At 46.0% G+C, this 23,575-nt stretch overlaps 1 protein-coding gene across 4 annotated transcripts in view; it reads left to right on the forward strand.

Annotated features, from left to right (window-relative positions):
• LOC135401300 (p53 and DNA damage-regulated protein 1-like) overlaps positions 1-23,575 on the forward strand; it is a 189,210-nt gene that overhangs the window by 1,243 nt on the left and 164,392 nt on the right. The gene's annotated exons all lie outside the window — the stretch shown is intronic.

Genomic DNA, 23,575 nt, shown 5'->3' on the forward strand with positions numbered 1-23,575 from the left:
AAGATGGTGACCTCAGATATACAAAAGCGGGCGGGGAGGGGCATTTCAGTTTTTTTTTTTGTGTGTGTGTGTGTGTGGGGGGGGGGGGGGGGGGCATATAAGCCTCGCTATGAGGTGGAGAGCGTATATTTGAAGCTGTTGTGGCGTTTCTTTTTCTCGTGTCTAGTCGTAAATTCCCGGAAGGGGTCGCGTGAAACGTGGAGGAGACATGTTTCTGTTTCTAGGGTACAGTGTTGTTTCGCATAATAATATGTTGTTTGCAGGTTGTTATGATATGGGGGGACTTGCATCGGTGTAGTATGCCGCCGGTTACAAGGAAAGACCAATCGTTCAAATGCAGCGTTTGTGTTGTTGACGACGTGATAATTCGCTAAGCACACGCGCTGTAGTCGTATTTCACCTAAGAACCATATCTTTAAGGCCCGTGCTATGTGGTTGATCTCATTGACTGCTGTAGCTACTCACATCGCTCCACATCGCAACAAGTAGTGCTCCGAGCCGAACCCGAAACTACAGGAGCCCTACAAGCGGCACCTGGTGGCGCAACAATATAATTTATCTCCGGCAGAGTAACTCGATTAGCTTGACTATTAGCAAATTCGGCCACACGTAAGTATGAGAAGAGAACGGTCTCAAAATGGTTTATGCAATCGTCTCTGCCTCAAATCTGACACTTCACTCATTTGAGTGCGAACTCACCGTGGGATCGTTCTCATCTCAGTTTCGTTTTATGCAAACGGCCCCAGAACTACGCACTTCTCTAGCGCAGAAACGACACTGCCTTGGATTGGATTGGATAAGAGCTATAGACAGCGATCTGGGCTAGAAAGCAGTCAGTCTAGTGTGTAGTTCTGGTTTCGGCTCGTTTGCATAGCAAAATTTAGCAATTCTGCTATCTCGCATTTCCCAGAAAGCGTCTAATTAATAGGTTAATTAATGAATTTCAGCTAATTAGTCGTCTAGTAGTTAAGAACACTTTCTAACAAGACGTCCGGCCGTCCGCATAACCCGCCTGCACAAATGGCATCGTTGCCACTCTCACAGCTTATTTAAAAAAAGATATGTAACGATTTTTTTAAATGCAACCTGTATATATTTGCCTCGAACTCTGCATCGCGTGGTTTGTTTGCTTGTAAAAACAGGAAAAATTGAGGTCGTCTCCCGACAGGTTCTGCTACTCCTAACATAAATCTTTCCCCCTAAATAAAATAGACAAATAAAGAACACTACTACTACACTACTGCATCCCGTCTTTTTTCGTTTTTTCCATGGTGAGTGATGCTGGGGATGACGTGGATGTCTACTGTGCCTGACGCAGTAACGAAACTACAGGCAAAAGGCAACCGAAATTGCCCGACGAAGGAGTTCTGTAAGACATCCCAAAACGATAAAATACTGGCAGTTGCAGTTTGATGTGAAGGCATCCGTGCATGTTGTAATTTGTGGCGAGATGAGAAACCTGAAACGAAGGACATTTTATTTTCAGTAACGGTCTCAGTTTTCAGTAACGGCTTCAGTTTCAGTAACAAACACAACTCTCCTTGGGTATATTGAAAATGCCGAAAGGACGTGGACACGTCACATCGTGCAGCCATTTTTAAAAATCATGTTTTATATGCAGGCCTATCGACGACACCTCAGTGTGGCGTTGTGCCAGTGCGAGCCCGTCAGTCACGTTCGGTGAACTGGCTCGTGAGATGCAGTGCAATACCAGGACTCGTTACCACCCACTTTTAATTTCACCTCCGCTGGAACTGTCCACTCCTCTTATGATTATTGGCCCGATTCCAGGTGACGTTTGTATGCGAGATAAAAATCGCGTAGCGTCATATGTACAACAGATTGCGTCGCTACTGACGTCACCAGGGTATGGTGGATAGCTGGGGTTTTTCTGGCGGACAAACCCCCCACCCCCACCCCCGTATACAACTGTGATTAGAATTGAAGTTCTTCCACGAACGGCTGCATGGATGTCGTCAGATATGGCGCAACCTTTGTGCATTACGCCAATTGATTTGTAAATCACAACGCAACTCCTCCGTTTCATGAGGGCGTATACTATATATCTGTGCAAGTGTCCAATTATCGAGCATACGGACTATGGAAATATTATGCGCTTTACGCCGACACACGTCGCCTCACGCCTTCGAAAACAATCATCGGAGAAGCTGCACATTGTTGGAAGCCATATTGCGCAAGTTTGGGAATTTTTGTACGGCTTTTTGATTGTGTCCTCACACAAGGTTCATTTTCATTGCAAAGGAAGGTGATCGGATATGGGGATGCACAATTCGGGGGTGACGAATGGGGGAATAAGAAGTTTGTTAGTAACTCACGCAAGCAGTAATAGGTCTGGGCGATTTACAGGCAGCTCCGCCAGGGCAGCGCCACCGTGACGTCTGGGCCGGCTTCACTCGCGTATTTTTTTCCCGCGCGTGGCGGGCGACGAGTGTGCGGAGTGTTGTCCACGCGCTTACCGGTGTGCGGCGCGTGGCAGGAGGGCTGCGTGGGCACTTACCTTCGCACATTTTTCGCCTGGGCCGACTTCACTCGTTCTGTTCAATATCTTCCCTTTTCTGACGTATATTCAAACTCAAACTCAACGAAGATGCCCCCTTTGAACCCGGAGAAGCCTTGCACGGACATGGGGTGTGGGTTTGGGTGGCGGTGGTCCGGACCAATGATATAGATGTGGACAGGTGGAGAGAGAGGACAGCAGGAAGGAGTAGGCGACAGGGGTGTCAGTATGCGTCCTGGGCCGACTTCAGGGGGAACTGTGCCGACATTCGTCTGGGAAGTCTTCGGAAGACCCAGGGAAAACCTCAGACAGCAGAGCCGGTGGTAGGATTCGAACCCACCACCTCCCAGTCCTCAGCACGACCTTGGCTACCACCAACGAGTGCCGCTGGTAGGGAGCTCCGCCTGCTGCTCAGTAATGAATCTAGAAACCTGATCTAGTATACATCTAAATCTGGAGTCAAACCGCACCTGTCCGTTCAACAACGCTTTGTGCATCCGTGCATGAAGGCAACGTTACGTTCGACACAACGAATTAACGTCGCGTCGTTCGTTGTGCAACCCTGTGCAAGACGCTGCACTAAATTGATATCTTTCCTCCAGGGAAAGCCTTTTAAGCCACCTCCTTTGGAATACTAATAAATTCAGAGTAGTACCCAAAATAGCCGCACGCGTCGTTCCTTCCGCTGATCAATCTTCATAATCATGCGCGCAAATGATGCATCGCTTTCTGCATGGCTACATCGCATCGGACGCCAAGAGAAAAAAAAATGAAAAAGAAAAAAAACTCCGTTTTGCAACAACTCCAGTGGAGATTAGCGAAGGAACTATTACCCTCACGGAGATGGTCCCTCCTTTTCCTGCGCGCTCGTTGCCGTATAGCCGCATCCCCCCTCTTGAAGGTACCGTGTACCCTCAAATCATAGCTCGATTATCGGCAGCCATTATCTACGTATCATTTCTGCCTGGAAAGCCTGTAATAATCGTGGCACCTAGAAGAAAAAGGAATTATCTACATATTGGGAAACGCTCTTTTCTTGTTTTTGTTTTCTTCTACTAATTGGCAGTGCGGGCCGTCAAGGGCATCCAGCTCAATGTTGCCGGCGTTCAGAAATTACTTTCGCCGTCGTTTATAGCTACGAGGCTAGAGAAAGATGGCTGCCGGCGAAAGATCGCAGAAGCTCCACAACACTGCTGACCTTGATGCGTAAATTGCACAGCGTTTCTCCTCTGCTGTATTTTGATTGGTCGCTGCGCCGAGAGGAAAGTGCTGCCTCTCGCGGCAGGAAAAAGGAAAAGCAACTAGCGGAGAAAATACAAGACAATCGCGCTCAAGCCTGTTTGGTCGGTCGCACACACGTGTCTGAAAGCGGAGATAAAAAAAAAAAAAAATAAATAGAGGGTATGTTGTCTTATGGGGAAACGGTTACGGTGGGTGAATAGTGGTATTTAATGCGATTAGGGGTTGTTAGGCGAACAGCGTCCGGTTTCAGTGCTGGCGAAGTGTGTTTTTTATCGACAAACCTGCAACATTGTGTAAGTTCAAGGAGGAAACCAACTTTAACTGTGACCCAGTGGCGGTTCCAGGAGGGGGGGGGGGGGGCATCGCCCCCAAAACGTCAATTTATACATTAGATTTCGCTCTCTCCCCTCCCCCACTACGCACTCCGACAAAGAAACCCCCTTTCCCAAACCGAGGCTCTGGTTCCACCCCTGCTGTCACCTTTGTGTGTCCAGTACGACACCACTGGCAATCAAACGAAAGGAAAATGGGAGTAGACGTAACACAAGGAAAGATTTGTCACCTTTGTGGAATGACTACGAACTCAGTGCCGTTTTGTACACTACGCTCTAAACATGTAACGGGCTATACCATTTAGCGTGCATCCAATACTTTATGGGTACCTCGCTTTCACGACTTAATCTCTCATTTCCCAGCCAACACCAGAACATACATGCTTCATTAAGAATATCCTCTCGCAAACCCAAATCTTCCGCAACCAAAAGCACCTGGACGTACCCTGTAGAGCTCTCAAAGCACGCTGCGCCATTGTCTTTTCCGTGTCTCGCTCCCGTGATTTCAAGAAAAAGAAATGAAACTGTATGTTCCGTGTCTTGGGTACCACCTGCTCCCGAGTTTATTGTTGCATATACGTAGGGAAAGAGCTCCGGAGTTGATCCGTCTGTACGCGTACTGCATGGAGACTGAGAAGCATGGTTTCCGCCACTGTTCCGGATATGATTTGCTTGCACCTGCAGAAGCCGCAGCTCATGCGAGACGCACTCGACGAAATAGCCCCCTTCCATGAAGTGCGCATAAACAAGAAAGAAGAAGCAAAGAACGTAGCACAACGAAAATAATGAAAACCACATAAAAAGTGAAACCTGTTCATGTAATAAGTTCCTATGAAAATGAACGGTTGCACGGTATATGCACCACCTCTGCCATGTCTGCAGTCTAGAGACACTCATTGAAACTAGGAAGAAAAGATCGAACGAGGGTGTATAAGTTACAAATTACAATCTAATACATACTCCATATTAGATTAGATAGAAGAAGGAAATACCCATCCCCAATCTACACCCAATTATTATTATAAGAAATACCATGTCGTCATTTTCATCACTGGACTTCCCATAACTACAGTTCCAGAGTTCTCATAGAGATCCAGGCAACTCGAACCGAAAATTGTATAACGCACCGGTGGCCACACAACGTCATTTTCTTTTCTGGTGGAGGGAAATCTATGCGGCGAGTTATTCATCGACTGTATTCTCCCTCTACAGCTGGCACCAACCCAAAGAGTCCAGAGCGGTAGATAAGGTGCATTGATTCTGGAAAAAATAATTTAATTGGGGAGCACACACACACACACACACACACACACACACACAAATAGAGATACGATGATGAGATGGGGCTGATGCCGGCCAGCAGCTGATGCCAGCTTGGGGAGCAGTTACAGCTCCTAGTCTCCTAGATTGCAATTACATCCCCAGTTTAAACTTCGGAGAAACTTCCGTGCATCTAGTTCCTATAAAATGACTAAAATATCTGTTTTTCCTCAGAGTACCTGTCCCAGCCCGTAGCGCTGACAGAGGAAATACCATAAAATAAAATTAATATTTTAGAACCCTCGTAGCAGAAACTGATACGGAGGGTAGCAGTCACAAAATCGCTTATAAAGTTCAGTGTGAAGAATAAATCGGAATCATATACGGCTCCATGCACCTATGAGGGCTGACAACGACGCTGACAACTTTAAGATATGATGGAAAGTAATTGTACTAAAGCTGAGACGCACAGTAGTGATCGCACTCGAGTAAGTTTTGAGATAAATAAATAAATAAATAAACAAGCTCACTCGTCCGGCAATCGAGAGGTGTGTGGTTCGACTCCCGCCGCGCTGTATGCTTTCAATCGCTGCACTATACTCACGAACTTATTTTGCACGTACAGTTCTAATTGATTGACATTTTCCTTTTGGACACTGCTGTACGCCGCAGCTATTTTAACACCTCCTCAGGGAGCGCACATTTTACTTTTCTGCAAAATTTTTTCCTTACAATTTTATGACACTAAAAGACCCACAGTCAAAGGGAGAAAAAATAAAGCAAAACGTCTTTTACGCGAGCTGACCCACAAAGTGGTGGCTTGGAAGCTTTGCCAGACACAGCTGCAAATATTATATAGACGCCAAAAAGCTTCCGCTACCTTCGTGTTGAAAGTGATGCTATTTTCATCCGAAAGACGTCGCCCGTACAGTTTGTCTCTATACGCCGGGTATACAAGGAAGAAAAGTCTGCCTTAGATGGCGTCTGTGGCGCATTGGTGTATATGGCAGTCCTAAAGATCGTTAGGATCCAATCAAGTAAACCTTCAACTCCCTGGGAAAACTGTTTCGGGGGAGGATATATTTAGGGACCCGGAGACAAAAACGGTGTTCCATCGGGTAAATATTTCCAGGGGGGCTACTTCTTCGCAAGATGCACTGTGTGTGGGAGTATCCGGCTCTGGCGTTGCCCTTCGGTTTCAAGATTCACGATTCAAGGTCGGGATGTCATACGTTGACGTCTCTTCGCGATGCCTGATACCGGCACCGGCGGGACACTTGTTGACTTGTTGTGCACCTCGCCCGCTCTTTTGGCTGATGTGCGCTTTCAAAACAAGGACGGTGGGAGAGAGGAGGTTGTGTGTTCCTCGGTTTCTGTCCTCTGTGTTCCTGGCTGTGTCGTCGATAATGACGGCGTGAGAAGCTGCGGGAGTAATTAAAGGTGCACGCACAACGCGCGAGCACGGTTATTAGCAAGGATTTTACCTCCAGGGAGCACCGCCAGGCGTCCCTAAGTGCCCTCAAAAAAAAAAAAAAAGGAAAAAGGGGAAGGAGAAAAACTGTCAGAAAGGCCAGAAAAATTAGCAGACACGGGGGAGGGGGGGGGGGGGAGAGGATATATTTAATGGTTGAAAAATAAAAAGGCAAGGTTAGCCATACTAGAGGCTTGCTATTCCCAAAAATAAAGTAAAAGGGAATGACAAAAGAAGAAAAACAAACAAACAAACACAGAAATATATACAGAAATATAGACGAAGACAGCTCATTCACTAGTGCTGTGCAGGCAGTCATCAGCGAGGTATCGCAGAGTGCTCAAGAGTTCAGCTTCCCGAGGAAATCGTAGCAGCGTAGTCGTGACCTCAGTAGTGCCCCAGTGCCTCAGTAGCGCTCAGTAGGGCCAAGTAGCACCGGGAGATACGGGTACAGGCCTTCTACAGAGTTCCAAGTTGTTCCAACTTGTATGATGTTCCTGCTATTGTTACAAGAAATCCTGCGCAATTCCAATAGTTATCAGTAATATAAAGTCATCTCCCCACTTCTAACCCATTTTATTAGCTAACAAAGCACCACAAGTACCGCAAGCGTTCTCGGTTAGCGCGCTAGCCTATTTCTGGGTCGGTCTTTGCACAGGTCATATTCAAAACTGCGCTCATATTCCTAAACATACTTCGTAGAGCGCGTGCTATAATAAGTCAGCTTTGCGATACCTTCAAAGCGTATTTTGCTTCTTTTCTCGTAAACATTTGGACAACGTGAGCACCGTCGGCTTTATACATAGCACGCTGAACTCCAGAAGATTAGTCATACAAAACGGTTAAAAGTGCTGCAACGTATTATGCGGTGCTATGCACTGCTGAACTGTGCATGTATGATGTTTCATGTTACCAACACGAGCGTAGAGACCTTGACCAATGACACAACAGCAACCTCGTCGCATGAGGTTTCAGAACACATGAGCAGTCATTGTAAACAAAACCGAACACAGTTTACTTTTGCTTTCATTCTTTTTTCCCCCTTCTCTCGTGCTCGCGGCTGCAGCGCTGTGATGTTTTGCTCATGAATGTTGCCACTGCTCGATCACAGATGGCGCCACTAGTGCCGCTCTTTACCTCCGTCGTCCTTCCGTCAGCTTCTGTCTTTTTTTTTTATCTCCAAAATTGAGCCAGGGAACAAGTGTGTGTGTGAGTCACTTCCGCTTGTAGCGGTGTTGATAGCGAAGCTGCCAAGTGGCAGTTTTCTCGCCAGGAAGACTGTAGCTGTTGTCGCCCCAGAACGGGCGGGGGGAACAAACTGTGCAAGAGGGGTGAGGCTCCCCAGGAGAAGACTGTGGGATGGATTAGTACGCAGTTGGTCTCGACGTCAAACTTTCCCTCCGGTGCACACCCACAGTCCTATTGATGAAGTACAGATGAGAGGCTGCACTGAGCGTAGTTTTTTAAGAACAATCGTGGCGTTATTGCACGTAAAACAGCAAAGTCCGGTGTGGTTCAAGAAGTCGGTAAAAGCATCATATCGCCTCACAAGGGGGGTCTGTCGCGAAATGGAAACTGCCAACGCAGTTGAGAGAAATCGCAAACCAAGCGAAGTGAATAGAAACAGCAAAACTGCATCCCATTGCATTAACCCCCATGCACCTAACCTCAACCTTTCCAGACGGCGCACCCCGGATGATGTCTTGTATTTAAGTTTATCTTTCCTTATTACAGTTTACGTGAGTAAGCTCATGTTTTCTAGAGTGCCAGTCGCTTACTTTCCTGCCTCGACTTTCTTGTCCAGTCACCGGCAAATACTAGGAAGGGGAAAGAAAGGATGTTTAAAAAGCAAGCGAGGATAGTGGAAACGACTTTCGGAAGCTGCGTCACGAATGGTATTCAGAAATGGAGCGAAGCACGAAATCAAGAGAATCAAGAAACGTGCTAATAATTCGATCCAGACATCTGGTTAAGGCATTCGTCAACGTTCTATTCTCTACCTCAAACAGTTACTACGAAACCACTCGCAAACTGTCGTACCATCGCTGACTGATTTACTGCATTCTTGCATAGGAGAAAGCTGAGGCGCATACATGAGCGGATGACACGTATGGCTGCTGATGCGTAGATCCAAATATAAATAAGCAGCAAGGTAGACACTGGCGTGGAAGATACTCATTGAGAATTCAGAAAAAGAACGCACACCCAAAGTCATAAAACGTAGCTATGCATACGCCCTGAGCCGACATTTTAAAACGGTAGGAGATGTGAGATGGTGTTAGACTTATTCTGATGCTTTTTATTTATTATTTCTACCTGTACTGCTCGTGCATACAAAATGCAGGTGAACACAGCCTTTGATTAGCCTATACGTCTATGTCGATTACACTTTCTCTGTTTCATACTTAGTGTTCACACGTGAACCAGGCAAACTGTTGCCATTTCCTGCCCCTTCTGGACGAGTGCGATCGCGGACAGGGACGGATTTAGGGGGGAGGGTGGGTCCTAAGGGATGGCCTGCCCCCCCCCCTCAATTTCAATCGTTACATAGAGTTTCAATTGACCTTGGTAGTGTAATAACATGCTGTCCAAGGCAGGACCCCCCTCTCAGAAAAATCATGGATCCGCCTCTAATCGCAGACCACATCATAAACAGGTTCTTGATGTGATGTGATGTGATGTGAATAAAGAAAAAAATGGGGATGTAAGTTTCGACGAAGTCAAACTGGCTACCCCAGTACACACAGGTTCTTGACTTCAAATTCACTTTCGCATTTCTATATGTTCATCTGTTTTTCCTCCTGCATCCCGCGTTGCTCTTCATTGTCTTCACTTATAATGTAAGTTGTGTCCTACATAACTTCCACTCTTATTTTTACGCATATGTAGGCCGTAATATTAAGGTTTGAACAACTGAACGTTTTTCCACTCATTCACCTTGACATTCTAGGAAAACGCAGACAACATGAGTGGAGTAATGCGCAGTGCTTGCTGCAAAGCAAGGTCGAGGTCACTCCTTCTTCTCTTGTTGGTGCAACGCACAGCTTGCATACTTGTACCGACCACTCTCGCGTCGAAAGAGAGAGATGTACAAACAGGGGCTTTCTCCTCCTCTCTCCTCACATATAAGCTTTGTACGCCTATAGTATTTGCGCTCGTCGTTGCAGAACCAGTCCTCTCTTCTTGAGAGCTTCCTCGTGACGGCTCCTCTCGCTGGAGGATGAAAAATCTTAATAACTGGAATCGACTTTCGGCCGGTTGTACAACGCTTGGAAAGGAAGTAGGCGAAAGAGATACGGGGACGAAAGTGGTTCTGTAAACCAGTTCCACACTGGCCTCTAGCGGTTCTGGTAATGCCCCTCGGTAACCCGGTTTTTTCGTGTGGCGCTGGCAAAGAAATCCACTGATACGGGTAAAGACTCAAAGATTGTCGTATTTTTTTACGCATTCTCTGCGTTTTATTCGCTATCTCTTTCTTCTTATTTTCCATTTCTTTTTGTGGGGCCTGTAAGTAACTCCAAACTCTTTAATTCCGGACGAGAAGTTGTGATACGAAAGCTCCTGCTTGATCATCGTTGAGTATTCTGCTTTATACTTCACTGAAGGGGGTTAACCTGGAAAGTTACGTCAAAGAATAACTAAGCTACAAAACACTACTTGAAGTCGTAGCTTACTGGGCTAAAGCTAAGGTCACTTTTTTACAAATATACCCAGGCCCGGCGAGAGAGATTACGGGCCTCCTCCTCGCGTCTCGGTGACATATAGGTCTAAGTATTTCTACTTTATTTGAATACGACGGGCCTTTGGGTAGTGCTGGCACCTCAAGAGGCCCGGACCTTGGGGCGCCATCCCCGGCTGCCCCACACTCTCGCCGGCCCTGAATATACCGTATGTTCCTGTGTATAACACGCGCGTTATAGGCTCGTTCGGCTGCCCAGGGAACGGCCTCGCTCACTGCCATCGCAGTGCCACCTGTGGTGGCAAGGATAAGTTATTTCCAGCATTTACTTGACTTATTTCGCAGTTTCTTGCGGTTATTTCATCAGTCTTTGTACATACACATTCACTGAGGTAGGTCGAACACAAGACAGAATTCACGCGATGACGTGTGAAATAGTCAACATCGTCTTCTATACGCTTGTAGGATATACTGGAAAACTTTCCCTCCGCCCGCCACCAGGGGAGAAAGCCGGCGCCAGTGTCGCCGTGACAAATTCTAGCCGAACTAAGTATGCACTGTAAAAACTCTCCCGAAGAGGCTGTGCGCCACATCTACATGTGCGCGTGAAAGATAGGAGTTTTCCCGGAAGATCCGCTCCAATGGCCGGAGATCTCTTGCAATCTCGAGCCTCGCGCCCTTGGCTCACCCACATGACACAGGCTCAGATCGTTTTAAGTGCTGTGTGTTCGGTAAAAAGGGGGAAAAAGGAACGAAGTTACTTGCAATTCAGTTCTTCAGGTACTTCAGTTCAGGTGCTTTGCACATAGGGGGAGGGGGGGGGCGGATATGTTTACTGTGAATAACAGCGAAGGAAAATGTTAAAGCTGTGTACAAGTCAACTTGATATACCTTTAAAACATATGAAAACACCCTGATGCGTATGTCCCTGTACCTTCACTGTTCGCTGATGGTGGAGCCACCATAGTTTGCCGAGTAGTACACTATCCATGAGGAGCGCTGCAGTCACGGCACTGTATTGGGTAGAGAAATCACGAGATCCTCCTTGCACGTGCTTACACATGAACATAATACGTTTGCGGTTAGAGGATGCCAGGCAGATGTCAAGCTGTATAATTCAAAAGCTGGGTTTTATCACGGTCGCGCATTTTCGTTTTCTTTTAAGTATTTTTTTGTTATTATGAATTAAAATTACTGGGGTCAGACACATCTCTCCCAATTTCTTTTCGTGGCCCAGCTAAGTAGATTTTTGGTACTCAGGCCCAAGAGAATGCAGGAGAAGTCCGTCCTGTAAAAAAAAAAGAAAAAAGAAGCCGGAGTCTCGGAGAGAACGGAGAGAAGTCATTGGCATTACACAGGAATCGGATATAATTATGAAGTATTTGTCCTTTACACAAGTAGACCTGGTACGAAAAGGTACGTAATTACGTATTGCACAATTACTCAAGTACATTGTGTTTAGTTGCCATTGGTATCGCTGATTGGTATCGCAGAAGTATTGAGCGCCTCCGAAGATCTCCACATGGAGGTATGTTTAATGACACATACCAGCCAGACATTAAATTAAACAGTAAGTAAACGCCATCGTCAATCTGGCACCCGTTCGACGCTTTATCAGACGGGGATATCTTTCCTGTCGCGCTCGTTATCGCCACATTTGCCGCTCGGATCACGTTTGCGTGGATATTTCGCCCGCGCGTACTTTGCAAGGCGTCAAATATCCCCCCTCTGCGTAATGTTTTGGCGCCGAGAATTATTCAGCGCTGCATTTATATTCTCTGATCACGTACTTTTAGAATCGTATAGTGTGTTGACTGCACAATTTGTTCCGCTTTTGCTTCGTTCCAAAAACTGAAGATGGCGTTCGTGTTTGATAGGTTATCTTCGCATCTTAATAATATTGACCTATAATTATGCCGGCTGTGCTGTCTCGGGTTTTTCCTGGGTTTTCCTCGGACGCTTTCAGACATATGTCGACACAGTTCCCTTAGAAGTCTGCCAGGGACGCACACTCCCCAGGGCGTCAGTCGTGACGTTGCCCACCTCTGTGAGGCCGCCAACGGCGAACTCTTTCATTAGCACCACCTAAAAACTACTACTTTGCTGATGTGAAGCAGAAAAAATTGGCTGCATCTTTGTGTGCTAAACACGTTTATATACGCTGATGTTATATCCCTGTTATATTCTTATGGAAAGCTTTTAATTTGTTGTAAAATCTTTTTGTTAAATGTATTTTTGGTTTGCTACAGCAGTGACTGCACAGTTTCAGCGTGCCGATAACAGTGTCTCGCGATCAAGTGCTGGTGACACTGTCTGGTGAGTCGTGACCAATGGACGCACCTAACAGTCGCTGGCCTTATAATCTATCGCTTTAACACGAGTGTTCAGTAGGATCACACACATACATATGTACATGGGGTGACGATGGGTGATGATTGTATATTCAGTAGAAAACACATGCACATCTCGCGTTTTACTGTGCCGCGTTATGTATGTTATGTGCGGTGTTATTTGTAACTTTAGCTCCCCAAAATTCCAGATACAATACAAATTCCAATAGAAACCAGAACGAAAACGAATTTCCAGAAAATTTCAGGCGCCACCATAGCAGTTGCAAAAATGCAGCTGATCCAACCACCTCCAACGATGGCCTCCCCGTATTAGCCCACTTTCCAAGTACTCTGCCACTTCATTTTCAACTAGAAATGAAAGATGAACTATGCGAAGCAAAAATCACCCATCAAATGAGGGGCGCGCGAAACGAGAGGCTGCGGCGGCGGTGCGTCACTAAATGGCTTCACATTTTACGACTTGCTTCCCGTGGCTTCAAATTAATCTCCCCCGTACTACGTATTTAACGGCACATGAAGTCGGTTATCCCCTCCTGATTATATCCCCCCCCCCCCCCTCTCCTGTGGTGCAGGGCATCTGTCCCATCACCCTCACTGCCCCGGCCCTCAAATGCGGCGTGCAGCCAATTACAATCATAACAACGGTCCTGTGGCCAAAGTTCCCAGCCAAGTGTAACGGTTCAGAGGTTCCCTCAACACGTGCGTGATGCCTGTCAAAACGTCACTGTCGTCTGCATCAGCTTTGTGTGTACGGCGATGTCTCCAGCACTGTTTGTCTCTTCCACTGTGGCAAAAAGTAATGGATCGCGCTGCTACTCGCGTATATTTTTAGTTCTGTAACTTGTGCATGTGTTCACCTGGAAGTGCGTATTTGCAGACGATATCTTTCATTTGCAGACGACATCTTTCTTGCAGACGGCGTGTTTTCACCTGGAAGTGCGTATTTGCAGACGACATCTTGCTACACAGTATTTGCAGACGACAACGGCTCGTGGAAAACTTGGTTGATGGAAGTGTTCTGTCTTTACTGTTCGGAAACCCGTGGTTGACAGAAAAACACAGTTCTGGAGCTGAAAGCTACCAGAAACGCATACAGAGTATCTCACCTGGTTTACTAAGATGGTCTATTCTTTTTCACCGTAATACACCTGGCGTCGGTGATGGTGATGTGATAAAGACAAAAATGGGGATGACCCAGGGTCGCACCCCTCCGGATCTGAACTAGCGCATCATCGACTGATTAGCAATAGATCTCGTCATGCAAAATCGTCCAGCGCTGTTGCTTGCACTTGCAGTTCATCACAGGAATTCTTCTATTACCATCAATGCTCATATGCGAATTTACCCAGCACAATTGACTCGCATAACTCACTTTTGGCCAAACACGAATGTTTCTGAAGTGATTGGATGTTCGTAAAGACAATGGTCTATTTGAGGGAAATCAGTCTGCAGACATGCCAGACGTCCCCTGTATACTGTATAGCGGTCGACTGCTCCAAAATATAGGGAAGGCGGTGCCTCCCAGTTGTTCAGAGTGCAGGGTAGTCGAAGACACGGAACATATTCTTATGTCGTGTGTCCGGTATTCAGTTGCTTGGAGTCACCTTCAGTCCTCGCATGAAGCTCTGAACAATCGCCTTTTCACTATTTTGGCAGTACTGGATACTTGGCACCCATTCCAAAGCCGACGTGCACTGCATGCACCGATTGCATTGCTTCGAGCCATCCGGGCGGTCTGCAAGTTCTGACCGTCTTCTTCAATGTATGATTTCGTGGTTCACACTTCCTATGATAAGTGACCGTGGCTTTGCCTTTCAGTGTGACTTTTCTGCACTTTCTTATTATCCTGCTGTCTTCTCCTTTTTTTCTTCTTTCCTTCTTCTTTCCTTCCTTTGTCTCTCTTCTCCTTCGTTCCTTCCTTTGTCTCTCTTCTCCTCTTTGTCTTTGGAGCCAATGTCTCCATATTTTTTACACTCTATATATACGTTCCACAGCCTTGCCAGGCAACCTTTGCCACTGTAGTAGTGAAAACCGAGTATGAGCCTGAAGTAAATACCGTTAACTTTACATTGCGTCTTTCTAACAAAAATATAATGATTTACCCACGAGCGGTTCACATCTATACCCTTTGTAAGATATGCAGAGATACTATCAGGCTCACCCAAAAATCATTGGAAGGCAGGGACAGCGTCAGATATCGCTAGATAAGTCCCTATATTCCATAATAATTCCCGCCGTATATATATGGTTATCAAACCGATCTTACCGAAGCCGCATGCCCCCGTGTCATACATGTCATCTGCGCAGCGATACAAAAGGAATGAAATGCCCAACAGCCGTTTTGGGACAAAGCATCGCTGCACTGAGTTTCGGTTATTGCTCTTATGTTTGCCATGGTCAGAATGTCCCGCACGGCACGGAACACAGGGTAGATGGAGGGTGAGGTGGGTGGGTGGGGGGTAAAGCGGAACACATTACATTTTGTTCGTGGACGAGCTTGTGGACTGTACAGGGACAAGGGTGGCATTCAGCAGCAGAAGTGGGAGGGGGGGAGTGAGGTTATGTGGGAGAGGGGGGGGAAATCAAATTAGTGCTGCAAATCGCACGTTGCCAGGCGTGTGACAAAGAATAAAAACGGCTGAATTGAGTGCATCAAGTGGATAATTGTATAGTCCAAAGCCGTGGTCTTTGCCTCATCGTAACGTTATTCCAAGGGGAGGGGTGGGGTGGGGATGCTGGGCTTTGATGCGGAACCGATTGGGGAGCATCACAGGGTGGGTATGGGGAGGCGAACGAGAGACAACGATCGTGGGAAGTCTGTTATTTTCGACTCTAGATACTTGGGACGATAACGCGTGTCGGAGGTTTCGTATAGGCGGGACGCGACGGGCGATAACATCGGTAACAAAACGAGCCTGGAAACTTTCCGATATTTTTTGTGATTTGGCTCTTCCGTGGTCGCGCGTACATGGTGATTAGCTCGGATGCGCTTGCTGGGGTGAATTTTTCTCTCCCTCTCCCTTATAGTTAGTATTTTTCTTTTTGGCCAGTTTGTGGCACAACGATTCAGAGGGTCTGCTAACGGTTTTCTACTTACGCCTTTGTTTATGTTTTGAATTCTGATGTACTGCAACTGGCCGAGACCACGTCCGTCTTGCCGGTAAATATTTATGACAAGCTGAAGCTTTCACGACTACCATTGTGGCTTTGACTTTACTCTATCGCCCCTGGCGATGAAACTCCCCATAATAAAGTTGTTGTTGTTGACTTTACTCCGTGTACATGCGCTATTATGTCACATCAATGACTTTGATCATTATGCAACCATCACTTCATCATTTTGTATCACATACTGACCAGCGACCACCTTCCACACCGAAACTGGGGGGGGGGGGGGTGACACGGGCTCGAATCCCGGCACCGGCTGTGCTGTCTGAGGTTTTCCCTGGGTTTTCCGGCAGACTTTCCAGACGAATGTCGGCACAGTTCTCCCTGAAGTCGGCCCAGGACGGATACTAGCCCCATGTCCCCCACTCCTTCCTGCTGCCCTCTTTCCATCTGTCTACGTCTGTACGCCGCACATAGCCACAGTTGCTTCGCGGCGCTAACACGACATTAAGTAAATGAAAATAACATAGTGACCAGTGCGCCCTAGGGGCTGTGAGCCGCAAATTAGGTGGCGTACTTACTCGTTCATCGTCACTTCATGTACTTGTTGTTGACCTTGTTGACTTCACTGCTGCTATTCGCAACCGTACGTTTAGCAACCTAGGCTTTCTTTCTTTTTTTTCTTTTTTTCTAGTTTTGGTCACGGAAAAGTGACACGTCGTTTGCGCACCACACATTTTCCTCATGCGATCTCGCTAATCATCGTTTGCAGGTCACGTATGACAACCTTCGGAGCTATACACTAACGAGAAATTTCGGAAGACTCCACCTTCGTAAATAACTATTTACCGCCGCGAATATCTTCTCGGCCATCGACGAAATGCCCCTGGAGCAAAAACGCGTCCGCAAAGAGAGTGAGAAATGGTCCTCTATCTTCCTCCTCGCCACATAATGAGTGCGCCGCATCTTCTAGGGAACTCCCAATCAAACCGTAGAAAAATAATAACAATAACGATGATGGGCATAGTAATGTGCAGGTGGCGTCAGCCACTCTTGTAGCGTGACCTGATTTTGCGTAAGATAGTAACCGTCCACGGCGAAGTCGCGCCGCTCCGTAACGGATGGGCTCCGCCAGCGGGGGGGTTCCTCACGCGTGATTTCCTTTATGTACTTGTTTTTTGTTATTTTTATTTATTTTCTGTTATTGGACAGCGTCTTCTATTCGCTATGAGGGAGGTCATCTAGAACAGTGTGCTTCTTTCGGGTTTGTTATTTTTATGAAAGTTTGTATCGCGGTTGAGAGGTGTGAGGTCCGAATCCCGTTTTCTGTTTTTTTTCTTTCTTGTTTTGTTGTTGTTGCGCGTCTGGGGGGGCGTGACGTATTCGCGTGTAAGAATTAAAGACATAATCGATGTGCCTTCATAAGCGCCAGATACACACATAGGCTTCTTAGGTCTTATGATAATCGTCGGTGGAGTAAGCTAGAGGTCACAGGCACGTGAGTGAGCACTCGGAAAGAGATGTGATCGATTGTTTTAAGACAATGCTTGTAAAACCAAATTTTTGTCTTCCTGTCTCCGCTCCATTATAAGGAGTGGGTTCCGCCTCTGCCCTTGATTACAAAACAACGAACGTTCCCTGTTCTGTGCTGCATCAGCAGACAAATAACTTTTTTTTTAACGAATTCAAACACCTCAGGGAAAAGACGCTAGGATCCCCCTGCTGACGCCGGGAGTCGAACCTGGGTCCTCTGATCTCCCTAACGTCTTTTCCCTGAGGTGCTTGAATTCGTTAAAAAAGTTATTCCGAAAGTTATACCGAACCTGGGCCCTCTGATCTCCCTTGCTGCCTCAAATTTTGTGACAAGACACAGTCATCCCACATGAACTGCATCTTCTTTAACTCCTGAGTGAATGAATAAAACGAATCATGTCTTTCACCTAAACCAGCGGGCTTACATCTCCATTTTTTTCTACTATCGTCATCATCATCATCATTATCATAATCATTATTATTATCATCCCTGGGTCTTTCGATCTCTCTTACTGCCTCAAATTTTGTGACAAGACACAGTCATCCCACATGAATTGCATCCTGTTTAACTCCTGAATGAAACGAATAAAACCAAGGATGTCTTTCACCTAAACCATCATCGAAATTGCTATTCCCATTATCCAATGACGCAATGGTGACACATCAGTGACGTCATCCTTCTACACACTGCTACCCCGAACGGCAGTTTTGTAGTTTCAGGAGTACGTGATCACGAGCTGGCCACTACAGTACATTAGGATGGGTATAGCGTCGACGATGACATCATCCCACTCTGGCCACAATGCGCGGGGCCAACGGCTCTGTGGAATTGACGTCATTGCGGCAGTCGTCATTCTCAAACCGATATGGAGCTCTTGCTACGGAAGCGTGTTTTGTACCCAAGCGCACCGCAAACCAGCTGCTGCTCTGATGATGGTTAAATGAGATCCGCGTAGGTAACGAACTGCATCGTTCCGTGACGCCTAGCCAGACTAACGGCCCCTTTTAGTGGTCAATTACTACTAAGTTGTACAGCTCAGTGAATGAATCAGTGAACGATTTTTTTTCTAGAAAAGCAATCATGCGTGAGCTATTTTTCTATGCGATTGGGACATACAAAAATATGTGATCAAGAAGTGTGGGTCTGATTCTTACCGCTATCCGGCGTTTTCGACGACTGCCATACTTCGTCAAAAGGACATGTTTTTCGCAGACTTAAAATCACTAAAACAACACAGTGCAGGGACGATAAAGACGACATATAGGCACTCTGTCGTCTTTGTCGTCCCTGTAGTGGTGCGTTTCCGATTTTTACCGATTTTAAGTCAATATGTATTTATACTGGATTTATTTATTTATTTGTCTGTTGCCAACATATACAACATAATTACTGCTAAAGAATCCATACGGATCATAGCACGTGCTAGTGCGATCCGTGTTAAGAACAAGTTATATGTTGTTAACAAGTGTTAAGAACAAGTTATGCTTTACTCTGCAGCCTTTGGCAACTAAGAAAGAACGACAACAACAAGAACACTACATACACAATACAATATGGAAATGCGTACATAAACGAGGAAAAACATACTTATAAGCATCATAGGAAAACGTGACTACATCACATATTTGCCTTAGTCTTTCTGCTATTGCTCATATGATAGATGTCTCATGACGGCGAGTTGGAAGTTATTAGATATTACAACCGAACTCGGTAACGACTTCCACTTGATTGCGCCATGATGTCCAAAAAGTATTTTTCCATATACACTCGTGAAGCGCTGGATTTGGAAATGATGTGGGAATGCATTTCGACTATACTGCGGGTAACTGGTGTGAATTGTACGCCATCAACAAGTTCATTATTGAAAACGCACCCTCTTACAAGCGAAACGCATCTTTCGAAACAAAGCTGGTCATATGTTAATTTTTTGAAGTTTTGAACAGAGTAGAACTTGGCTGTCTGGGATGCGAGTTCGACAAGATAAGGAGTGCAGATGTTGCACCAACCAGCACAATTTGGCCGACTACGGCAAGCAATTCCAACATCATCACCACCACCGATTTTTAACCTTATTTAATTTTTTTTTCGCTTCGCTTAATATTTATTTCGTTTCTCGAGGCATGCAAAAAGAGGCGAGAAAACAGGATTGTTCCGATCAGCGGTGGGGTTCTGATAAGTACTTCCCTGTTTTCAGAATTAGTCGCTTACAAAATTACTGGCTTACTTCATTTCAGCGCATAATTACCATGTCAACATGCTACATATGAGAACGCCACTTTCAACATGAACTGTTGAGTTACCATGTGGGTTCACCATCTTAATTCTCCCCTTCAAGCAATAGGATAGGGTGCCACCTCAGCGGCGAAACGTCCCACTACATCACCATTACTTCCATGACGAAAACCCGAGACTGGGAAAAAGACGAAAAACAGACGACACAACACAAAGTCTCAATTTGGAAATCTCAATTTGGGAAGTATCAATTGAGACTTTGTGTTGTGTCGTCTGTTTTTCGTCTTTTTCCCAGTCTCGGGTTTTCGTCATGGATCTTAGCCACCAGCTCGCTTGCTTTTTAACCATTTTATCTGTACCATTACTTATTTGTTGTTGTTATTGTGGAGTTATATTATTATTAATCAATATTATTATTTATCGGCAGTCCTACCCTGCGGCACGTGCAGCAGCATGTCATCGCGCAAATATGGACCGGGGTATGGGGGGGGGGGGGGGGGTATGCTCCAATGAAAGAAAAGAAAACTGGCTGAACTTACGAGCAAATCTAGTCAAAATGTTAGTGTTTTTGTCCAATATTTTTATAATAAAAACAAGTATAGGATAGGTGTGTAGCCAAGTACATGTTAGCGGTACGTGTTGTTGTCAATTCCAAACTGCACACACGTCATCACGTTATTTCTCTCCTCGCAATTTGTTTATTGAGTAATTGTTCGTATCACACATTTTTTCTCTAGCTCGCATCTTTGTTAAGCGATACATAAAGTATTATATGTATCTGCCGTGTGTGTTTTGAAAAAAAAAAAAAAAAAGTGTCCGCAGTCCAACTCTTCTGCAGTCCTTTCTCTCTCTCTCTCTCTCACACACACACACACTCACTCACTCACTCACTCACTCACTCACTCACTCACTCACACTCTCTCTCTCTCTCTCTCTCTCTTTCGTGGGAGTCCCGATGCCCCGCTCCCTATCCCACTGCTACTTACAGATTAAAAACTGTTGCAATCGTATTTCGTCAGAATTAGTGGGGTCGATTTCTTTGAAGCGCAGTGCAAATGCACATGTCTTTGTCGCAGCGCTGCCAAACTTTGTAAAAAAAGGGTCAGTGAAAAGAGCAGATTTCACTGGAAGTCTCAGTGATACTTCGCGTAGTTTGCACCGTGGAGCGAACTGGAGCGAATTCCAAGCTGATGTACAACGAGAAGAGAGTGACAGGTTACATCACATTTGCATCATTATAAAGCTTGTTTTGCAAGATTTGTCACGAGGCGCTTGTGAAGTACAACGAGGTACCGAGAATAGGATTCCGTGAGTCGGCGGAAAGTGAGTTCCTTAGCCAGTTTTTCCCGGATAACGATTATGAAAAGTTGCATGAAATTCAGCCTCATGGCTGGCTAAGCTCATACGAAGTAGCTGCCTCAATTTCGCCATGTCCACCATGTCTTGAACAGAAGGCCATCGCCCTTTGCCGCATTATAAGAAAAACGAAAAGTAAATTTGGGGAGCAATTGTAGCTTTTAGTCCCCTTGATTGCAATTACTCCCATTTTAGTCCCTGAAATTTACTCCCCAGCACTAAAAATAGCCCGAAAATTCGCATCATACCCTTATGTGCATTTAGTCTCGAACAGGACTCGTGGTTGCGGCACTGCATCTACTCCCTAAAGGAACTAAAATTACACCTCCGTTTCCCCCCTTAGGCTGCACCTGGTGATAAATGCACCAGAAAAAAGAAAAGAAAAGACTTGAGTTGAGTCGATAAGAAAATAAAAAAAGGAGAAATAGGCACTCATTACGAGAGCTGGCTACTCCAGATCACTTAGGAAAACACAAATGGCTATCTACAATATAACCAATTAGTGACAAAGCCTCCCACTCAGTCACTCACTCACATACACTGTCCACACACGCTGTCCACCAACTTGGAGTCTGCGCAAAATCCCACAAACGCTTGCATGGCGTGAAACTCATGGTCGGGTGTCCAACGGCCCAGAACCTTAACGACATCAAATGGTCTGCCATCCAGCCGAGCTAAGGAAGCTTGTAGAAATTGTCTGTGCTGCTGATACCGTGGACAGGATAATAAGATATGTTCAGTGTCCTCAACAGTCCCACAAGTGCCACAGTTAAGTGAATCCGCCTTTCCAAGCTTGTGAAGAAGACGTCGGCTGTAGGGCACGTTGAAGCGGAGCCGTTGGTAAAGTGACGCAAACGGCCTAGGGAAGGATGTCGGGAAAGTAGAGGCAAGCTCTGGGTCAACGCGGTGTAGCAGCGAGGCGCGAGCCCCGCCAGAGAGCCACTGTGCCTCAGCCAGTTGGCGGCACAAAGCAGTCAACATGGCCCTATAGCGTCGGACTTGGTGAAATATATGAGTCGTGACGCACGCTTCTGATGTGCTCTTCGTGCCGCAGCATCAGCCGCATCATGCCCAGGTATGCCGCAGTGTCCTGGAATCTTTTCCTTGGACATGTTCTTTCAAAGAAAAGACCTGTTACCCTGCATGCTGCTAATCCTGCATCGCATCTAGTCAAACGCTGTAATGATGACTTGACCTTCATTTCTCGTCAACTTTTCCGAAAATAAAGTTCTTCCACGCTTCATTTTGTCTGCACACGCCAACTAAAAGATGTACACGAAGCTATTTGAATTAATTTCATTATAGCTCACTTTATATTCATCATAGGTATACACATCAATTTGCCAACACACGCAAGTTGGGTAAGTGGTGAAACATGACTGAGGTGACAAATGATCATACTTTTCGCAACAGGACATTCGTCAACGTTTTCCTTCGTCTACTGACTTCCGGTGATTCATTTCTTGCCGCGTACGTCGGCATTAGAATGCTGCTCCTGTTCTCCCCGTGGGAAAGTAATTATCGTACGTTACAGGGCACCGTTATCTGTGTCTCATTTCGAACGAGATATTTCACTTTTTAGGATCGCAGACTTTTAATGGATGAGGATGATAATAAAGCAAAGAAGATGAAAAAAAAAAACTGTCTGGCTGACTCGGGCTTTAATTGGAAAACGACCGTTTCAACATGCATACATTTATGTTGTTAATTAACTGCTGTTCATGGGCACCGTAAAAATACCAATAAATAAATAAATTTTAGCGCTAGTGGTATACTTTGGCGTGCATTTGCGTTCTGCTGCTCAGTCAGGATAGCTATAGTAAGAATGATACGTTTCGTAGCATAAAATGGTTATGCAAGCGAGCTGGTGTAAAGTAATTAAGCAGCGTATCCCCGAGCTTGGGGTTGACACAAGGGGACGAAGGACAGGACAAGACTCTGTCTTTGTCCTCGGTTTTGAGTCTTCTTCTGCGTTATACGTTTGTTTGTTCTTCTCTTCGACTTACCCTCGAGCACAGGGACATGCTGCCTAGGTCACGCTACATTCTTTCCTCAGTTTAGTCATGTACAGCTGTGGCATGCGCAGATGCAAAGCGCCGCGGAGCGTTAGTCTATGGGTTTGAGAGTACGTCCGAGACTAGGTTGGGAGTTGGGACATACCTCACCACAGCAACTAGGCATGCTCGGTTGGGCAGTCACCGCACCCACGGCACGGCTCTGCTTCTCATTCACGCTTCCTGCACTGAACCGTTTTGTCCTCCACGGCCGCCTCAAGATCGTCATCGCGGAGTGATGTTCTGCCTGGTACCTCTTCTACTTAATCTGAACCTTTGTGTGTTGTGCTCTGCGCCCTCCACAGACGCCACAAGATCATTGCGGAGTAAACTACAGCATGAAATCTTATCTAACCTCATCCTCATCTAGAATAGAATAGAAGTAGAAAAAAAAAAGGAAGCGTAGGTCGCACTGGTGCGACCAGCTGTTCCATGACG

Source organism: Ornithodoros turicata, chromosome 7, assembly GCF_037126465.1.
Source record: "Ornithodoros turicata isolate Travis chromosome 7, ASM3712646v1, whole genome shotgun sequence".
In the NCBI taxonomy this organism is placed as follows: Eukaryota; Metazoa; Arthropoda; class Arachnida; order Ixodida; family Argasidae; genus Ornithodoros; species Ornithodoros turicata.